Source organism: Lathyrus oleraceus, chromosome 6, assembly GCF_024323335.1.
Source record: "Lathyrus oleraceus cultivar Zhongwan6 chromosome 6, CAAS_Psat_ZW6_1.0, whole genome shotgun sequence".
NCBI lineage: Eukaryota > Viridiplantae > Streptophyta > Magnoliopsida > Fabales > Fabaceae > Lathyrus > Lathyrus oleraceus.
Window position 1 is genome coordinate 317,829,657 of NC_066584.1, and position 17,049 is coordinate 317,846,705.

Below are 17,049 nucleotides of genomic sequence, written 5' to 3' on the forward strand. Positions count from 1 at the left end.
AACAAATTTTTTCATTGATGATTTGAAAATACATAAACCACTTGTTCTTACATTTTCAAAGAGTTTTGAATCTTTCTTGAACATTTGCAATTGATTTATTTCATCTTTTATCTCATTCTTTTTCCATTGTTACATGGAACCAAATCTTATCTTGATAGATTTGTGATTGATTGAGGAGATTCATTTTGGATTTAACATTTTTTTGAAGATTTGTTTAAGATTTCACAGGCTTGCAAGAGTGTGTAGTGTTGTAACTGATTGTGACAATTCCAATAGAAAAGAAGAATGTTATTCTCTCCAGGTTGACCTTGGTAGCATTGTGTGGAAGTCTACAGATAGGGTATGAGTTATTTTGATCTTCGAACATACCAACGCTCGAGATAGTAATGAAATTATCGTAGACAGAGACTTAGGAATGAGTTATTGGGGATGGAAGATTCAAGAAACGATATCGAGTAAAGATTTCCCATAGAGTTCAGTTTGTGGAGATGTGTACAAGTCAAGATCTAGAATTGAATAAATTTTATTTTTAACATTTTATTTGTGGACTAGTGATTGTATGAACTCTTGTAATATTATTGTAAGTCATAGTGGAAGGCCAACGATTTTTCAATGGCTAGACATTGGAGAGTAGATTAATCATAAAGCAAGAATGAACGTGCCAAACCACTATAAGTATTGGTGTACTCTCTTCTCTCTCTCTCTGCCTCTCTCTCCCACTCTCTCTCTCTCTTACTCATTTAATTTCATAGTTGATTGCATAATTAGGTTATTGGTATTGCTTTCTAAAATTGCATATTGTTAAGTTTATCCGTTAGTAGTGATTTATTGTTTAAGTTGTAGGTTTTATTAGAATTTGTAATTCAACCTTGTTTTAGTATATATTAAGTCTGAAGACTGTGATAGTAGAATCTTGTGCGTAACTGAAAATCATTCGATAACATATCTTACAAAATTGAAAGATTTTACAATTTGATTAGTATGTACTTTGGTGAAATTCAGTATTTCAATTGGATATATTCTAAACTCATTAAGGACATATGTGAATCTCTCAATATAATCATAATCTCTTTCAAACACTTTGCTTGTGAAATTCTGATAAAAATATTTTTCAAACGAAAGTTTTATTTGTAGAGGTCTATTCACCCCATACAGACCGATCATAGTCCATATTCTCGCAAATAATAATACAATACATATTTACGAGATCCAGAATTCTGTCTTCAGCCAATTTAAAATCAATCATTATTCGTAATAGAATCCCTTCACTACTACAAAAAACACATATGACAACGATTGTGAAATACATATAATGGCGGTTGTACGTCCGTTGTTAGGTAGCGTGTGATTGTATGTATTCTACTTTCCACCATAGGTGTGTGACAGTGGTGACAAACTAAGAAACACGCTAAATATCACACTGGTTATCTTAAACAACCATTGTTATATATATAGGAAATAGGTTCGAAACCTAGAAGCTGCATTTTAAATTGAATAAAATTAACATTTCACCACGATTATGAAAGATAACTATTATGATATGTATATGAGTTTATTATAAAATATGTGCATTTCTTGTTTTCCCATACCCCTCAATAAACATATATAACCATTCAAATTGATTTAAAGATAATAATCTTAAAATTAAATTATTCTTGAAAAACAACTTAGACGATCCATTGTTTTTTGAATTGCACGCATCTTATAATTCATCTCATGCTCTTTAACATATAAAATTTGGTTCAATGCTCCAAGTTCTCTAAATAAACTATTCATTCTCTTCTAGTTTATTTTGAAAAGCATCAATTTGTTGACTAATTCAAAATCATCATCATTATCTTAAATGATGACGATGATTATTATGATGACAGTGATGACGATGAATCGAAATTTCACAAAAAAATTGATGCTTTTCAAAATAAACTAGAAGAAAATGATTTGTTGCTTTGAATAACTTGGAGCATTGATTAAAATTCTATATGTTAAAGAGCGAGAGATTAATTACAAGATGTATGCAATTTGAAAAACATTGATTGATCTAAGTTGGTTTTCAAATATAACTTAATATTCATATTATCATTTTCTTAATCAATTTAAATAAATGCATATGTTCAGAGAGAGGTTATTGAAACAAACAATCTACATACAATATAATAAACCCAACTAGATATTTTGTCAATCTGCATAAGAAATTAATGCTGCAAGATTCATAAAAATAAAACATTACTAAGCCGCAAGAAGGTTTTTTCTTGTGACTTAGAAATGTTTTGTTCTTGTTCTGAGAAACGTTTATCAATAACAACAACATACAACAACATTAAACAACATTTATCAAAAAACAACAACAACATATCAACTTATAAAATGTTTCACAGGCGTACCTTTTATTGAAAAGATTCGTGGAAAATGAAGACGAAGAAATGATCTACTTATCTCAGAATAAACTGAAGTCGATCTACTTTGTGTTGCTATGAAGAAAACAATATATGGCGGATGAAGCTTCCACAATAAATTCATTCTTATTATATTGTTTCTCCATAGGAACATAAACCATTTGTGAACCATACCCATACTTTGTGACTTAGCAATATTTTGTTCTTGTTATGAGAAACATTTATCAATAGCAACAACATACAACAAAATTTATCACCATTTATCAATAAAACCCCAATAACACAACAACATACCAACTCATAAAATGTTTCACGAATGTACCTTTTATTGAAAAGATTTGTGAAAAACGAAGATATTCTTCTTGTACTGTCTCTCCATAGCAACACAAACCATTTCTAAACCCTACAAGTCAAAAAACACCATTTGCCAAATGTAAACAATGTCATACATGGAACATTTATGGCAAGTGAGATAACCCAAAAAAGGAAAATCATGTCAGGTGAAAACTTCTTGTAATACGAAATAGAGTGATAAAGAAGAAAGATAATTGTAAGAACCTATACACAGAAAAATGGAAAAAGCGTATGAATAACATGGAAGAAAGCTTATGAAGAAGAAGAAGAAAGATACAGTGTATGAACTTAAGTACCTTTTAGTACGAAGAAGCTTATGAGGACGATTTTGCTGCATGTGGAAGAGAGGGAGAGAGAGAGAGAGAGAGAGAGAGATATTAGGGTTTTGTTTTGAGAGTGGCGACTATTAAATGATGAAGCTTGATAACTTCACTTATATATCTGTAAAACTTATCACCATGATTGTTAACAAAAACCTTGATAAAATGTAAGTACTATTCATAACAATTTATGGAAATAACCGTAGTAATAAGTAATTTAATATTAACATATTTATAAGACTATAAGGACAAACCCTTTTTGTAATGAAAAAATAAAAAACTGTTAGTGCTGAGAATCGAAGCAAGTAACCTTTCATCTATCACAATAGTTGCTTTTAAAGACCGTGATGAAATGCCTTTTAATAAAATAAAAAATATTCAGGCGAGCGAAAATGAGTTACTACTATGGTTGTTTAAATGACCGTAGTAATATGATATTACCAAAGGTATATTTTATAATAGTGCTTGCACTATTGTTTAAGCAGAGGTCAAACGTGGAACCAAATTATCATATTTTGAAGATAAAAATACTACAATAGAGAGAAGAGCATCATTGAAGACAAGGAGAGAAAGAACCATTCAATTCTGAAGTTGGAGCTTTTATCACCTAACATTTTATGTATAATTTTGTTTATTTTTTATTTGTCTTTTTTGTTTGCGTCATGAGTAGCCTAACCCACCATTTGTTGGAGATGAATAAATAGTCTTGAGAATAACCTTGTACCATTAACTAACATTTTAAAATTAAATAATTACTATTATATTATTTATCTAGTATCTAAGTTTAATGTCTTTTATTGTTTGAGAAAAAAAATGAAATGATTTATGGTTTACCTTGTGAAATAAGAGTGGAATAGTTAAAGAATTTGAACTAGATATTCTAGTCAAGCGAGAATTGTTATAAGGGTGGAACTACGAAACTATTATATTCTCCTTATTAATAATGTTTTTCCTTAGATTAAGACTTGCCTAGAGATTGAGGAGTCATTTTAAGGGGTTAAAGGTTTAATTGCTAAAAGATTAGCCTCATCCCAATGGGATGATATTTGAGTTTTAGTTTTCCATTTCCAACCATTAAAGCTCTCATGACAGATGAGATATGGCACACAAATATATTTATATATGGATAAAGTCTTCATTTTACTTTACATGTCAGTTTTGTAAAATTGTGTTAGGTTCAACCATAATTCAAAGATTCTCGTCTTATAAGTCGGTTCTGTATGATAAAGTTAAACTCAACCTAAATTATAAGATGATATTAGAACATAACTAAAATTTGTTAGACAACCACTATTTAATGTTCCACCAATTATATTCACGTATGTCTTAATAATCTCACATCGACAATGAGACTATTTGTATTTACATGTCAGATTTGCTGCCAATGCTAGTTACCTTTTTTGTTGTGCTAAAATGGTTTTGGACGGAGTTATTGTACTAACGCAATTTTAAAAAAATATTATTTAACTTTTGTTTGTTTCTTGCACAACTTATTGCATATTTAACTACAACGTAATAACAAAATAATTTTTCATTAATGAATTTTATTTAAAAATAATTAAATAAATATAAAATGATTAATATTTAAAGACATTTATATATAAGTGATACAAAATTAATTTTATCTGACTTTATTTTTTCCTTCCCAATGTTTCTTCAATTTAGTGGATTTTCAATTTAGGGTCATGCTAACTTTGCCCCAACGAAATATTTTCAAGCATCGAGAGGCCCTTGTTGAGGGGACCCCTTGTCCCATTTTTTTTTATGTGTGATTTCCATCCCTTCAGAGTTTCAGCTGACATCCATTTTAATATTCTCTAATTCACCGATGATACAATCATTCAAAGGTAATCTCTGGTGTATAAAGTCTTTCCTCAGAGATTTCGAGTTATTGTCAGGTTTTTGTGTCAATTTCCTTAAAATCAAAATAATTGGCCTCAATTTTAAGACATTTTTTTGGAAGCAACCCCTTCCTGTTCTTGGGTATTCCTGTTGGTACTAATCCTCGAAGAAGGATTACTTGGAATCCAATTCTAGAGAACGACTGTAAGCGTTTATCAAGTTAGAAAGCAAACATGTTTATTTATTAAACATGGTTTTAAGTTCAAAACCTATATACTTGTTTTCTTTCTTTAAAGCCCCAAAGGCGGTTTTGAATGATTTTATCAAAATTCAATAAGGTTTTTTGTGGGGAGGATCTGAAGGCAAAAGAAGAATTAATTGGGTTAGCTGGGATGTGGTTTATAAATCAAAGGACGAAAGTGGTTTAGGAGTAAAAAATTATGAGAGATTTAATGTTCCACTTTTGAGTAAATGGTTGTGGAAAATTACTTCAGAACCTTTAAATGTGTAGTCAAAGTTCTTGGCTTTCAAATATGGAGATTTAAAGGCTAAGGTCACTGATGCTACTTTGTCTTTCATTTCTAAAAAGGATTCAATTTGGTGGAGAGATCTAAGGAATCTTTGAGGATCTCTTTTGGAAGATGCAAACTGGTCCAGCATGTGCATTTCGTACATGCTTGGAAATGGAAAATCTTTAGATTTTTGGCGACATAAGTGGTTGGGCCTTGATAGTTTGTTCTTATGTTTCCTAACTTGTTTGTGTGCAGGATAATTGACATGCCAAAGGTTATGGATTTAGGTTGTTGGCTGGACGAAATATGGGTTTGGAATTTAGGTTTTGAGTATTCTTCCTTACCAGCTGACGTAGATCAATATGTGATTGATCTTCTGGTTCTTTAATATAATGTAAAACCTTTTTTGTATGTGGGAAATGAGTTTTCTTTGGTGGCACAATAACTGTGGCTTTTCTACTAAATCTAGTTTCAGTAGGCTGAATGAGCTTAGTAATTCGTGTGTCTCGATGGATGAAAGAGGGCTTAAAGATTTAAAGCTTAAATGGAAGTCCAATATGCCTAGCAAAATTAAATTTTTCAACTGAAACATTTTTTTAAACATGCTCCCAACTCAAGATGCTTTGGTCAAAAGAGGGATTGTGTTTTACTAACACGATAAGATCAGCCTAATGTGTTTTACATAAGTTGAATTCATTTATGTCACGTTCTTCTCGTGCTCTATCACTCCGTGCATTTGGGAATTTGTTCTTTCTTGGCTTGGCTTCTTTAGTTAAACGGAGATAGATCCCGTGAAGAATAACTTAGAAGTTTACAAACTCATCTAAAAGGCAAGGTTAAGTCTAATTTGCAGTTCACTACTACAAATAAGACATTTCACGACGAAGCTTTCACCTCGAACATTTAAAAACCAAGTGGATATATCCTGGGAGCGCCATGTTCTATTTTTAAAAAAATATATACAACATATTCCCTCGTTTTTTTTCAAAATCCGAGGGAATATAGTTATATGGGAGCTCATTTTGAAGCTCAGTTACTTAATTTTATGTTAATCCTTTTTTTTTTTGCTTTTTATTAGTATTAACCCCAGTTACATAATCCAACTGATAGGTAATATAATTTGAATTAATTTTTTCAAAAGCCCTTTTTAATTTTTAATTTTATATAATCAAATCCCTCGGTTTAAAAAAAACAGACATGATAGATATCTTAAATGTATTCCTAGAATATGATACTATGATGTTTTTTGTTATATATATATTTTTATTTTTAATTAAAACATACACATAATTTTTTAAAGAAAATTGACGTGATTTCTCTTTTGCATGAAATACTTCAGAGAACTAGACTATAACTTTTTATTACCTATCAACTCTTTGCAAAAACCCTAGCCGATTTTCATCCTAAGCTTCATCAAAACTCTTCCAACAATTGGTATTCATCAACACTCTAACATCAAAAGTCGCCACGTTTGTGGTACGTTTGTTCTTCTTTTTCACGTTTGTTTTCTTCGAACAGTAGGTTTATATCATTGTAATGTCTTTCATTTTCTATGAGTTATTTTTCACTTGCATTTGTTTCACTGAAATGACTTTAGTATCACTAAAATGGATTTAGTATCACTAAAATAGATTTAGTATCACTAAAATGGATTTAGTTTCTCTTGATCATTTGTTTTTCCATTTTGATCACTAAAATGTTGTTAATCAGTATGTTTCTTTATTTAGATAGTCATGGACGATTCGATAAGCACCTCCCATACAACATCTGCTGCAACCAAAATCTTCACACCGTACGTTATAACAATATTATGTATATGTTTTGATTATGTATATGATTGTTTTATCATTCTTATCATGAATGTTTTACCAACTTTAGGTTTATCATTAGTAAAAATGAGTTGAAAACTCTAGCAGATATCATCTAAAATAAACATTTGCACATAATCTAATTGAAAGAAACTTAATGAAAAATTTCATTCATTTTACTGATATTACATGATGAGGGAATCCTAAAAATTAACTTCAAACAAACATCCAAAATACATAGACAAACAAACCCTAAACTCTCATTCATTCCTTCCAGCATACTTACTTCTTGGTTGTCTCAGCAGCCTAACGTACAACATTTGTGGAATAGAGAGGTATTGAAATAGCAAGAGATCGTCAACCTTAAACTTTTTTTACTTTGCATACTCATACCAACCATAGCCAAGGTACTTCTCCAGTTGTGGTTTGTTTCCTTTGAGAATCTCATATTCGTGGAATGTCATATTGTTAAGGTCCGCCAAGGTGAGGGAAATCTGGTCCACACGTAGACCTTTCCTAATAATCTCAGCTGGAAAATGCTATAAATTTTAATATTTTGTCAGTTTATACATAATCAAAATAAACATTATACTGAAATGAAAAACATATAGAGGGAAAATGATATTCAATATGTTATATAAATTATCACCAAGACATACTTTACATCCTTTAAATCCATTGTGTTCTCTTTCTACCAATACAAATCTGCTGCCAATTCTTCTACATTCACGTTCTTCTGTGCTACATTGGACTATTCTACATTCACATTCTCTTGTTGTGCTTGACCATGTACTACATTCTCCCCACCCTTGTTGATTTCAGGGAACATATCAACTACTTGAACTTAGTTTGGAGGTTGTGGTTGGTTCATTTCCCTGACCTGCCTGCCAATTATTTCCATGATTTCGTCCATGTCAAAAGATGATACACTGAAAATTCAAAACGGTTAATCTCATCGAATCAGATTAAAACATGTTAGATTAGACAAAAACAAAAAATTGTTTGACACACATAGGTTTGGTATGTAACATGTTGGACGAATAAGACATTGAGAAAGTGGTTTCAAAGGTTCTAAATCCAATATTTTGAGAGGCACAACGAAGATGTAGGAGACCTTACTTATATATATATTTCTTCTAGGTTACTTCTTTATGTATGTAGTATCTGTAACAAAACTCTTTGATATTCATACCTACTACACTTAACTTTACTGTTTTTGAAGTCTACATTGGCTACTAAATCAATGTAAGTAAATAACATTATGATTTCAAGAAACCTTATAGAATTAACGCAACCGCCTAATGTAATAATTGGTTTAGTATCAACCATTAATGAAGCGAATCACACTTTTCCACCATCACAAAAATCTACGCTTGACCATTCACCTCTACCATGTGACTTTTTAACTTCATAAATGAATTATAACACTTATGTCATATCTTAAATTTATATCGTACCATTTGTTTAAGCTGAAGTTTATGTTCGTTACTCCAACAACATGTATATTCAAAGTTGGTCCAATTCTTGATGATGATGAAATATATGATTTAATGATGAACACTTACATTTTACATTCTTATTTACATATCATTTTCTAAATCTATGTTTTCTAATATTTACAATATTAGTAAATGTGAAGCATTTACTTAAATGCATTTCATTTTGTTCAAAATATTCAAACATTGGTTATCCTCTAATTGAATGTATCCTATATGGAGCGCTCATGTGGTATCAAGAGAGGACAAACAAACATAGACATACTTCAATGCCTAAGCACCAAAAGTAAGTATATTACTTGCGCTTTTTGACATTCTTTTATTTGTGTGTATTAGTGATATAAATTTGTACATTTGATTTTAAACACAATGTAAATCTTGTATAATATGTTGATGAGAACAATGTAAATTTTTACATTTGATTTTGAAAACAATGTAAATCTTGTATTATGTGTTGGTGAGAACAATGTTAATTTGTGCATTTAAAATGAACTGATTCTAGTTTTGTCAACATTCTATTTCCGTGTAAAAATTGATACATGCCAGTCAAAATGAGTTTTAAAACAAATTATATATTACAATAGATAAAATTCAACTCCTCGATTATTAACTAAAACCGATGTACTAAGATTAAGGTCGATGTACTACGACTTAGCTTCATAAATTACGAAACCCTGCGCATTTTCTTTTTACCATTGACCTTTATTGACTTCGAATCTTCATTTCACTTCTGTTTACCATTGATTGATGTTGATTTCATTCACATTTGATCATTGTGTTTGGTTATGTCATTTGAATTCTCATTTTGTCCATTTTCATTTCATCTTCATCTTCTTCTTTTTCTTTTGGCCAATGAGTTAATGATTTGTGGTTAGCCTTGACGTATGAGAGGCTTAACCTTCTTTGATCCAAATCAAATTCAACTTGATCAAAGATCAAGTGAATTTCTTTGTGTCCAAGATAGGTTTCTTCTTGGTCAATCAAAAAACCTAAAATCCATACAAGGCCTTCCTTCTTTTCTTTTGGCATGACAAGTCGTAGGAGCTTGGCTTACTAGTCATGATCTCTAACCTGTGTTTATTTGCCTATAATTTTATTGACCGGCCTCAGATAGGTGTGACTACTACATTAGTCCACTTACGATTGCTTAATATAGCGCTAAATTGTCTTATGACACACTAACACTAACTACTAATTACTAACTTTTAATTCAAGCATTTAATTCTTGTAATTTACTTTAATGCAATTTAATTTCTTGCTCATTTATTCATATTTCCTTTTCCCTTTACTCACTTGAGCTCATATTTTATGTTTATGCTATTTTCCTTTTGCTCACTTGAGCTCATTATTGTGAATAAATATATTGTTGCTTTGTGATTGTTTTGTATTTGTTTGTGTGAACCCAATGCAAAAGGAGAAAGGACTTAGAATTAGGATCTTACCTATGCTTAAAGGAGTTCAAGAGCAACTAGGCCTCATTCCTTTAGAATGCTAAATTGATTGAAGAGCAACTAGGCCTCATGCCTTTAGAATGCTTAATCTTAAAGTTGACTTCAAAGGACCCCTATTCTAAACTCATTCTTTGTCCATTTCTCTTATTGTGTTGTGAACCTTTTGATTGTTTTCTCTTGTGTGATAGGGATTCCAAACTTGAGATAGTAAGAAGGACCATTGTCATGAATAGCCAAGTTAAGAGAAACAAGCCAAATGGAGATCCTAGGAGCTTGAATGTTTAATTGTTTTGATTGCTTGTTGCTTGCTAAGTCCAAAGGAAAGGAGCATCTTGAATCATCTTTATGATCTTAAGAAAGAGAACTCCAAGGGTTTTATCTCTTCTCTCATCTTTGCATGTTTAGGACTAGCCCTTCTCTTCTTCTCTCCACTCTAACCCAAGCCAAACTCATTTTGTGCAAACATTGACATTGTTTCCAAAACTAGAAACCTAGGTCATATGCCTTTGATTTTTCAAACTCTTTTCATTAATACTTATTTTGAATGAACCTTAAGTCAACTTTGACTTCATTTTTGTGAATACTCCTAACTTGTAAATACAACTCACTCAAGTGATTTTGTGGTTCCAATGACCATCTTTGTTAAAAACTTTTTCATAAACATTAGCCATAGGTTTGAGTTATCATAGTGGTTGATGTAAACCTCACCTTATCCTTAGTGATTGGACTATAAGTCTTCCATACTTATTATAGGGTGGATCCCTCACTAGTATGTTGAAGCTCTCCTCACATGGTGGATTGTTGGTTTAGGTTGAGTTTTCTCCCTCTGATAACAGAAGACCTTAAGGCTTTTGATCAAATCAATTCACCCATATTTTGAGATTTTTACCTCGAACTATGAGGTTTTGATCTTATCTTTGTGATGGTACGTAGGCAATGGGTTTATCCATCCAAACAACAAATTGTAAATAATATGTATATTCTTTTCTCATCTCCTCAATCATGTTTGCACAAATATTTTCACAACTACCAACCTACAATACACTTTGCAAAAAGGGCTCCCTTATTTTGGGTGCTTAAAACCTTCCCATTGCATAACCAACCCCCTTACCCAGATCTATGACATTTTTATTAGTTTTTGATTTGATAAAACTTCTTGGTTTTTGTTCGCTTTCTAACATTTCCTTTGGATAAATAGAAGTGCGGTGGCGACTCGAATTGTATGATTACTTTTGATTTAGTCAATAAATCTAAAGGTAACGAATACCCCGCTACACCGTGGAGAATAACTAGAAGTTTACAAACTCATCTAAAAGGCAAGGTTGAGTCTAATTTGCAGTTCACTATTACAAATAAGACATTTCACGATGAAGCTTTCACCTCGAACATTTAAAAACCAAGTGGATATATCCTGGGAGCGCCATGTTCTATTTTAAAAAATATATATATACAACCTATTCCCTCATTTTTTTTTCAAAATTCGAGGGAATATATCTATATGGGAGCTCATTTCGAAGCTCAGTTACTTAATTTTATGTTAATCCTTTTTTTTTGCTTTTTATTAGTATTAACCCCACTTACATAATCCAACTGAGAGGTAATATAATTTGAATTAATTTTTTCAAAATCCCTTTTTGATTTTTAATTTTATATAATCAAATTCCTCGTTTAAAAAAAACAGACGTGATAGATATCTTAAATGTATTCCTATAATATGATACTATGATGTTTTTTTCTATATTTTTTTATTTTTAATTAAAACACACACATCGTTTTTTTAAGAAAATCGACGTGATTTCTCTTTTGCATGAAATACTTCAGAGAACTAGACTATAACTTTTTATTACCTATCAACTCTTTGCAAAAACCCTAGCCGGTTTTCATCATAAGCTTTATCAAAACTCTTCCAACAATTGGTATTCATCAACACTCGAACATCAAAAGTCATCACGTTTGTGGTACGTTTGTTCTTCTTTTTCATGTTTGTTTTCTTCCAACAGTAGGTTTATATCACTATAATGACTTTCATGTTCTAAGAGTTATTTTTCACTTGCATTTGTTTCACTGAAATGACTTTAGTATCACTAAAATAGATTTAGTATCACTAAAATGGATTTAGTTTCTCTTGATCATTTGTTTTTCCATTTTGATCACTGAAATGTTGTTAGTCAGTATGTTTATTTATTTAGATAGTCATGGACGATTCAACAAGCACCTCCCATACAACATCTGCTGCAACCAAAATCTTCACATCGTAAGTTATAACAATATTATGTATATGTTTTGATTATGTATATGATTGTTTTAGCATTCTTATCATGAATGTTTTACCAACTTTAGGTTTATCATTAGTAAAAACGAGTTGAAAACTCTAGCAGATATTATCTAAAATAAACATTTGCACATAATCTAATTGAAAGAAACTTAATGAAAAATTTCATTCATTTTACTGATATTACATGACAAGGGAATCCTAAACATTAACTTCAAACAAACATCCAAAATACATAGACAAACAGACCCTAAACTCTCATTCATTCCTTCCAGCATACTTACTTCTTGGTTGTCTCAGCAGCCTAACGTACAACATCTGTGGAATAGAGAGGTATTGAAATAGCAAGAGATCGTCAACCTTAAACTTTTTTTACTTTGCATACTCATACCAACCATAGCCAAGGTACTTCTCCAACCGTGGTTTGTTTCCTTTGAGAATCTCATATTCGTGGAATGTCATATTGTTAAGGTCCGCCAAGGTGAGGGAAATTTGGTCCACACGTAGACCTCTCCTAATAATCTCAGCTGGAAAATGCTACAAATTTTAATATTTTGTCAGTTTATACATAATCAAAATAAACATTATATTGAAATGAAAAACATATAGAGGGAAAATGATTTTTACTATGTTATATAAATTATCACCAAGACATGTTTTCCACCATTTAAATCCATTGTGTTCTCTTTCTACCAATACAAATCTGCTGCCAATTCTTCTACATTCACATTCTTCTGTGCTGCATTGGACTATTCTACATTCACATTCTCTTGTTGTGCTTGACCATGTACTACATTCTCCTCACCCTTGTTGATTTCAAGGAACATATCAACTGTTTAAACTTAGTTTGGAGGTTGTGGTTGGTTCATTTCCCTAACCTGCCTGCCAATTATTTCCATGATTTCGTCCATGTCAAAAGATGATACACTGAAAATTCGAAACGGTTAATCTCATCGAACCAGATTAAAACATGTTAGATTAGACAAAAACAAAAGAATTATTTGACACACATAGGTTTGGTATGTAACATGCTGGACGAATAAGACATTGAGAAAGTGGTTTCAAAGGTTCTAAATCTGATATTTTGAGAGGCATAACGAGGATGTAGGAGACCTTACTTCTATATATATTTCTTCTAGGTTACTTCTTTATGTATGTAGAATCTGTAACAAAACTCTTTGATATTCATACATACTACACTTAACTTTACTGTTTTTGAAGTCCGCATTTGCTACTAAATCAATGTAAGTAAATAACATTATGATTTCAAATAACCTTATAGAATTAATGCAACCGCCTAATATAATAATTGGTTTAGTATCAACCATTAATGAAGCGAATCACACTTTTCCACCATCACAAAGTTCTACGCGTGACCATTCACCTCTACCATGTGACTTTTTAACTTCATAAATGAATTATAACATTTATGTCATATCTTAAATTTATACCGTACCATTTGTTTAAGTTGCAATTTGTGTTTGTTACTCCAACAACATGTATATTCAAAGTTGGTCCAGTTCTTGATGATGATGAAATATATGATTTAATGATAAACACTTACATTTTACATTCTTATTTACATATCATTTTTTAAATCTATGTTTTCTAATATTTACAATATTAGTAAATGTGAAACATTTACTTAAATGCATTTCATTTTGTTCAAAATATTCAAACATTGGTTATCCTCTAATTGAATGTATCCTCGGTGAAGCGCTCATGTGGTATCAAGAGAGGACAAACAAACATAGACATACTTCAATGCCTAAGCACCAAAAGTAAGTATATTACTTGCGCTTTTTGACATTCTTTTATTTGTGTGTATTAGTGATATAAATTTGTACATTTGATTTTAAACACAATGTAAATCTTGTATACTATGTTGATGAGAACAATGTAAATTTTTACATTTGATTTTGAAAACAATGTAAATCTTGTATTATGTGTTGGTGACAACAATGTTAATTTGTGCATTTGAAATGAACTGATTCTAGTTTTGTCAATATTCTATTTCCGTGTAAAAATTGATACATGCCAGTCAAAATGAGTTTTAAAACAAATTATATATCACAATAGATAAAATTCAACTCCTCGCTTATTAACTAAAACCGATGTACTAAGATTAAGGTCGATATAGTACGACTTAACTTCATAAATTACGAAACCCTGCACGTTTTCTTTGTGCCCCTTATAGATTGTTTCCGTTTATTTGGTTGTAAGGATTGACTACCCTTTGTACTCTTTTTAATTCAATCTTTTGCCTATAAAAAAACACTAAAATTAATTATATTTTTAATAAAACAAATAAGGAATTTCCAAAACATTATTACTCCATATAATTCTTAATTTGAACCCATAGGACATTACCTTTCGATTTAGGAAGTCATAGGTTAATCTTGATAATGCATATCCTTTAAACCTTATAAATAAAAATAAGAATAAAATAAAGTATTATATGGTAAATTTGGGAAGAAAAATGAAAAGAGTATTGTACACAGTATCCGAAAGACAAGTAGTGTAATGAATTGCATTGATCAAATATCCTAGGATGGTAACACAGCTAAAAGAAGAATGACATTGTTGTGGAAGGGGCCGCAGCTAGCTAGTAGCTAGTTTGCCAAGTGTTGATATTCTGCTCTGTCAACTGCTGCTACGGGCTAACTCTCAGTTTATATTCAAATTGCTGCCTTCATTTCTCATTAATTCTTCATCTACTTCCATTTTTCATTCTCTTCCAAATCATGCACTCACTCACACATTCACGTGGTGCATTAGTGACCCTTCAATTCAGATTTCATAACTATAAACATTAAATTTTAATTTTAGATTATAATTTACCAAATGCATGTGTGAATGTGTACGTTAGCAAATAGTATGCATCTATGCTGAGACAAACATTTTTTTAATGATATTGTAAGTATAATATTTACATCTTTGTTGGGAATTAAATTATGAACCTTCAAATACTTTAAACTTTTAATTCAACTAGTTTAAATTAATTGAACTACCCTTTCAATCCCAAACAATTGTCAACCATTTAAATAATACACCTTTAATCACTATTATAAATAAAATCTTACCTTTTAAATTTATTTAATATCCAATGAATTCAGTTTATACATAAATTAGATAGATTAATTATTTAATCAATATAAAAATATGAATAAGATCTTAAATAAAAAATTTATTCTTTTATACAGGATTTTTTTCAGATTTTTTAACTTTGTCAATTATTATTTTTGTCAAAAAAAAAAATATAAGTAATAACAAGATAAGAAATAAAATTAAGTAATAAAGCTTTAAAGAATAGAGCAAACACAAAATTAAACATAACAAATCAGAAAACAACATGAGTTTATGATAATTCACAACTAATGAACAAGATAAGAAAAACTCTTGACCTAAAAAAAAACAAGAAAAAGTACTTTGAAAAATATCTCTCTGGATAAACTCAGACTTGAAGAACTCATTCATAAAAATTACAATAAGAAATGAAGTATGAACCTAATATATATAATTAAGCACCATATATGTCTGCAAATATTCAACATGTGTTAATTTCCATAACAATACAAGCATATCAAAGAGACAAGTATCTCTCTATATCATGTGAGTGGGAACAATTAGTTATTCCAATGTCTATACATTTGTGCACAAGCATAACTACTTTTTCAGATCTACAAGTTTCAAAATCATACAAATCCACAACAAAAAACTATAAAAATAAATAAACAGATCTCAGAAGATAATTAGATTATTACCAATGAAACAGTATCACTTGATTTCAGATTCCACACCATCCTTCTCTTTCTCAATCTCTGCAAGAATTCATATTGGAAGAGAAACAATATTGATATAATGAAACAGTATTGATATATTAGAAAGAATTGAAGAAACTTTTTTCTAGGGTTCTATGATATAAAGAAGCTTGAAAATCTGAAAACTAAAATTAGGGTTTGTGTATATATGCTTCCAGTCAAGAGGTGAAGCTGTCATATGATCTATTCTTAGCATTAGAAGCCAAGCTCAGATCATGCTGGCAGCTTCAACTGCTGAAGGTGCACAATCTATAGATATAATAATATCATAAGCCTTTCTTCCACAAGCACTTCGGTTTCTTTAACTCTTGGGCTCTTTTCCTTGTCTCTTCAAGGTTGAGGTTCCATATATATACCAATAGTTAAGAGCCATGACAAGATTGCAACTTATAGTTATAGGCTGGCAAATATATTTTCCTCTTCTAAGAAATAAATTGTTCCTATTTATTATTCATTCATTGCAATTTTACCTATTATATTGTCAATAATATATTAACAATTTTTTATAAAAAAATTGTCAAAGATTTACTTTAAAATAATTCATTAAAAATAACCCTAGATGATTTTGCTTAGAATTGTTGTTTAGCACTTCTTCTTTTTCTCTTCAACACTTGTAATTCTTATCTATATCTATATTATATATTTTATCATTAAAAAAAAACTCATAAGATTTTTCTTATTTGCAGAGAGTTATTTAAACTAGTAAAAGACACGTAATTAAGGTATATTTAAAAATTTATAGCTATAACTTTTTAAATTATATAGAGATTTGAAAAAGTA

The 17,049-nt window shown here is 30.3% G+C and overlaps 1 long non-coding RNA gene across 1 annotated transcript; it reads right to left on the minus strand.

The window, feature by feature from the left end:
* Positions 1-14,884: 14,884 nt before the first annotated feature.
* Positions 14,885-16,711, minus strand: LOC127091813 (uncharacterized). Its single transcript, XR_007792012.1, has 2 exons — positions 16,213-16,711; positions 14,885-15,251 (listed from the first exon to the last, which is right to left on the minus strand). It is a non-coding gene; the product is annotated as an uncharacterized LOC127091813 (long non-coding RNA).
* Positions 16,712-17,049: the final 338 nt, after the last annotated feature.